The following is a 6,000-nucleotide window of genomic DNA, read 5'->3' as shown; positions in this document are numbered from 1 at the left end:
TCTGAAGGTAGTTCTACCAGCTGCGGATGACTGAGGGACAGAGCATGCAGGAGCATCTCAGCCACTTTCAGAAGATCCTCACTAACCTCCTCAGTGTTGGCGAGAAAGTTGAAGAGAAGACCAAGGCGCTGGTCTTGCTAGCATCATTTCTCCCTTCGTATAAGTCCTTAGTGACTGCTCTTCAGTGGGAAAGAGTACCATCAAGATGGATGAGGTCATCATGGTAATTCTTCAGAGTGAGATTCTCAAGAGAAAAAATTCAGCTTCGAGCTCAGACAGCAGCTCAGCTTTGGTGGTTTCTAAAGAAGCAGAAGACGACAGATGGAGTGACAAGAGATCACGACGAGGGCGGTCCAAGTCCAGGTTGAGGGACTTGAACAAGATCAGATGTTACCAGTATGATGAGTTGGAGCATCTAGCCAGAGATTGCTGTCAACTCAGGGATCGGACAAGGGCTACAATAGCAATGACTAGTAGCAAATCAAACGATGATGTCTTGGAAATATCTGACGAGGTATCTACTTCTTTCCAGCAGTGAATTTTAGATTCTGCATGCACCTATCATGTATATTGCAGAAAGAAATAGTTTGACTCTCTGGAGAGTAGTGAGGGTACTGTTTATCTACTGGATGGATCGAGCTGTGTGATCAAAGGCATCGGAACAATGAGCTGAAGGACACATGATGGTATAGTGAGAAGATTGAAGGAGATCCGATACATATCTGATTTCAGGTGAAATTTTATCTCACTGAGCATATTAGATTCGAAAAACTACAAGACGATAGCTAGTGAAAGAATCCTGAAGGTCATGCACGATGATAGAATTATTCAAGAGGGAAAGAAGAAGATGAAAGAATATTACTACCTAGCAGGGAGCCCAATACAAGGTGGAGCTTCAGGAGTCAGGAGGAGCTCAGAGCGAGGTGGAGCTCCAAGTAGAGGTAGATCGGATACGAGATGCGAGACTCGAAAGGATGAGAGGCGATATCGTAAGGTGAGATTCTTATTATCACAGAAGGATATTTCGAGCAGGTCTCAGGTCAGGAGGAGCACAATATATGATGGAGATGGGATCGAACGGTCTGGCTCGACTCTCACATTTGTCCATCCATGATTAGCAGGCAATTACCCCAAGGCATGGGGATGAGGAGATCCAGAAGCTCTCAGAGTTAGGAAGAGATCGAATGTCGAGTCGAGATAGAGATTACTAGGATTTGATACCTTGAGATTCGATCCACATTGAGCCTACAGCGAGATCTAAGATGACGAATGGAGTCCAACGAGCCCAAAATAAGTTCGGATGAAAAAGTTATATTTGAAGGAAGTCTGCACGGAGATTGAAGCAACAAAGGCCGCAGCGGAGCGAGTGCACAGGTCGGCCGTGAGCGTGCAATGCACAGCCCAGGCCCAAGCGAGCATGCGCACGGGTGCGGCCCAGGCCTAGGCGGGCGTGCGCAAGCGCGACCCCTAAGGATCTCCCATGCAGTCCATGCGCGGTGTGTGGACTGACGATCCATGGGGACCTGCATGGATCGGATGGGTATTTTTCCTAGGTTTCTCACAGTCCACCATGGACCAACGATGTTTCGGAGCCGTTTCTCACAGTCCACGGCACTATTGTGTGGACCGAATGTGATCGGATGGCTGAGATCCGATCTAACGCATGATCGGATGATGCAGATGGCTTGTGAGCATGATCTGGGTCTAATGGAGCTTGATCGAGTGCGATTGAATGGCTGAGGAGACTTGCGGTGCTGATCAGATGGCCATAAAGCATCTAGAGTCCAATCAAAAGTGGTTCTCTAATCCAGGAAGGGTTTTAGGGATTTAAAGGATCCTGCGGCGAAATAGAGAGACGATGTGGCATGGTGTGTTCAATCGAGGACCCAAAACAACAACAAATCGAGAGGAGCTGACAGAGAGTAGAGGTAAGGGTGCTTCAGACAGACTGTCAGACAGCAGACAGCGATCGCTTCAGGAGTTCAAGGGGTCATTCTAGAGAGAGAGCTTTTATGAGGGAGAGCTTCTTGTGAGGGAGAGATTGGGTATACGAGGGTTGAGGGTATGATCTCCTCTTATAATTTTTTTTTTTATAGTGAAGCTTGCTATCCCATGGAGACAAGCCTTTTAGCTAATCCACGTATTTGATTATGTTTCTGCTTTATTTTTTCTTTCTTCCTACTGCAACGTATGGTATCGAAAAGATCCTGTAAAGATGGTGTTCTGGCTAGATATCTCCAACAAGTGATATCAGAGTAGGTGATATCACAATAATCATATCAGGATCATTTGATTTTTTGAAAGAGGCACGAGATTTGAAGATCCATGAGGAAAAACTCACCTGAGATCAAAGGAAGGAGACGGAAGAAGTGAAGCAGTGTCTGAAATCTTCAAAAACTCCTCTGAGGAGTCACACCATAGAGGAAGAAAGAAAATCCCTTGTTCCAAGAAGCTACAATAATGGATAAGAGAAAGGAGGAATTGAAGAGCCTGACAATAATCGAAAAAGTCAAGGACTAGCACCTCTCTTATTTATAGCCAAGAGAAGATAACGCCTGGATATCACTTCCTCTCGAACAAGTCGCAGGATATGGTACACATGGCATCTCTCTATTCGGTCGGCCGCTGCCGTCAGTTACACAAATTAGCACCATAATTCAAAAAAGAGATGTCGAATGACATCTGTTTAGTTCCGCCATAATGACTCAAGCCGCACCGCCTCATTTTCGCATCAAAAGTCATGCATGTCCCATCAATTATCGTGGAGGGTTGGCTTCACTAGCTATAGTGGTAGCTCTAATTGTCCTGAAGATTTTTTTCTATATCCTCGTCTATTGGTTGCAAGTTAGGTTGTAGTAATCTTCGACTATGCATACAACCAAAGGTTTCTAGATCCGAACAATCCTATAAAGTTTTTATTTTTATTTTATTTTATTTTATTTTATGTTATTTTAACAAACAAGTTACACAAAACAATCCTAACTAAGACTTACTTAGATCAAGACAGCTCCTAACTTTCAAATTAGCCTTCGAGCATTTCAAGTTTAAAACTGACTAAGCAAATCATCTAGATAAGTGTAAGGTTGGTGGGAGACTCTCCATACTTTCACAACGGTCCTAATTAAGTAACTATCTTTTTTCGGGATAGAGATCTCTGAACCACTTGCCTAGACACCGATCGATCAGCCAATTAGAACCTGATCCAACCCTTGAACTTCTTTGTCCTATTGAACTCGAGTGTTCTTAGGGGCTGATGTCTAATTATTTTTAAAATTAGAGTTAGGTCAATGCAAATGTAAGAGAATGGCTTGTGAGCTAAGGATGATCAAATTCTCACCTTATCTTATATTAGGATTAGTGCCTTTAAAGTCAGTTATAGATATGTAATGCACCAAGAAAGATGTCTAAGCATAAGAAGAAGATTTTTATTTTTTCCTATTTTTGGTCTCTCTATGTGAGTTAATACTTATAAAATATTTTTTTGGACTATTTAAAGCACCAAGAATAAAAGATAAGTTAAATAAGATAAATTGGTTATGACTAGAAAGAAATGCAATAATAATAAAAAGGTAATAAAATAAATAGAGCAATATTTTTTTCAAAACAACCGTGCCAAGGTCCCTAGCAACAGTGCCAAAATTTGGTCGTTTGTCGCGAGCAACGAAAAATAATACTCTAATTCACTACTACATAGAATAGAGTGAATCAGGATCGAATCCACATAGACCTTAGGCTAAGTTGTATTCAAATTAAGAAAAGTAAATTTTAAGTTATTGTAAAAACTAGGAAGAATAGGCTTAGAAAAGTAAAACAAGATCTAATTAGTTTAGAAAGATGACCAAGCACAAGAGAACCTCAGGAGAATCTGAATCAGATGTTGTAAATAGATTTTTGTATTTTTTATGATGCAAATATAATTTTTGTGATTAGGGTTTGGTATAACCTATCCCTATCGAGTACAAACCATACCCTTGGGTTCACGGCTCGTCTCTTCAGAGTGTAAGTTGTCCGAAAGATTCACAAGACAAAAGAAAGGATTAAGATTGTGACAATTTATCTCTCTTTAGCACGTGTCGTATTCTTAGATCATGGTGCATTTTTATGAAGTAAAAACTATACAATCATTCATAAAATAAAGTATGCAAGGAGATAATAGAATATAAGATAAATATTATTACTTCATAAAAGAGATACAAGAAGGAGCAGAACTTTAAAATACGAATCTGTTTACAGGACTTCATCTTCTTCTCTCGAGATAAGAGGTTCTAGCTCTCCATAAATTCTGCCGTCATCTCAGTCTTCTTGGCTCGGACGCCTTTGGACTTTAGATTTTTACCCATGCTTAGGTTTGGAGGATGAAGGCTATGGAAGCTAGGTTTTGGTGGAGAAATGAGGGATGGTGGCGTGGAGATGGAAATGGAGGCTAGCTAGAGCATTGATGGCTGAATGAATGGAAGAGAATGCCTCCATCGTGGTGCAGCTCAAGCCTTTTTATAAGCTTCAAAGTCTTCCCCATTGTACCGCCCAAGCCTTTCAAAGTGCTCTTACCTCCCATCATTATTTCCTCCTCTGTTTGGCTGTCTATTCCATTCCATATGAAGCCCTTGGCACCCCATAATTCTTTCATAAAAAGCTTAATTCCTTTCCTTATTTGCTAGGCTACCTCCTCCTACTTTTCCTTGTATGTTAGTGCCATACAAATTTTTCATAAAAATCCTAGGCCTCCCCACATCTGCCTTAAAGATTCTTAGCTGGTTGCGGTGCCTTAGGTCCCTGTCCAAAGAGTCTAGCTGCCCCATTAGCTCTTCTTCTTACTTCTTTTGCTGCCCAATATCTTCCTCCTCAGGTGTTGGTGTGTGGTTGGCTTTGGGTGGCTTGTGGCTGCTCGTGATAAGCCTATGGTGGCTTGTGATGACCCTAAGATTCTTCCATAAGTACTTTAATTGCTTTGGACTTGGGATCGACTGCATTGATTGGGTTGAATTCTTGCAATTACTGAGCTCAATACTATTTCTGAAATAAAACATAGAAAGCATCAAATTCTTAATAAGAAAGGTTAATTGTTATACATTGAAATACTTTTTATGTTGTAATTATCGTGTCAATCAAGTAGGTTCAATGAAGAGAAAATGAGAGTCATGATGGATGAGCTTATTAAACTGATCCGAAGGCTCATATAAGCAGATCTTAGATCAAAATTAACATGCCAGCTTGATATATTTTTACTGTCTTCAGGCATATAACTTAGGCACCATTAATCTTTGAAAAAAAAAAAAAATCCATTTACAAATCAACTCAATCCATCAAGGTACAAGACCAAAGACCGTTTTAAGAGAGTAGCTCTTTGGACTCTTTTTACATTGATAGTTAGAAACTAATTTAAAAAATGATGATCAATCTTTTTCTATCTCTTCCTCACCCCCTCACCGTCTTTCCCCCGAAGATAACTTTTTCCTCCTCTCCCCCTACTCCTTTACTCTTCTCCTCTCCCCCCTACTCCTCTCCTCCTCTGCCTCTCTCCCTCCCTCTCTCCACGGGACCCCCCCCACCCAAACCCACCCCCACTAAAAATAAAAAAACAAAGTATTCTTAATTTTCTATTTTAATATTATTCTAATTGAAATAGTTGGTTTGTCTTTTAGTGGAAGTCCAATCAAGTGCTGCCCTAATTTGGTAAGCCCATTTAGTGTTTAAGATTATTTTCTTCACTTGATAAAATTTTGCTAATGTAGTATTGAAATCTAACGATTTGATCAATATTCTGTTAAATCTTGGATAAAAATATTAGATAAAAATAAACCTCAAAGAGATAAGTATATATTTTTTAAATTATTGGATGTAAATATAAATTAGCTCTAATCTTAAGAGGATTTTTTGTAATTTACTTTATTATTATTTTTTTAAATAAAATTCTGCTTACTTAAGTACAGTGGTAAAGGGAAAAGGACTCGCTTTCCCACGGGACATTGGACACCCACATGAGGATGGATGTTAAGCCTA

Source organism: Elaeis guineensis, chromosome 5 (genome assembly GCF_000442705.2).
Source record: "Elaeis guineensis isolate ETL-2024a chromosome 5, EG11, whole genome shotgun sequence".
Lineage (NCBI taxonomy): Eukaryota > Viridiplantae > Streptophyta > Magnoliopsida > Arecales > Arecaceae > Elaeis > Elaeis guineensis.
This window is presented reverse-complemented; position numbering follows the sequence as displayed.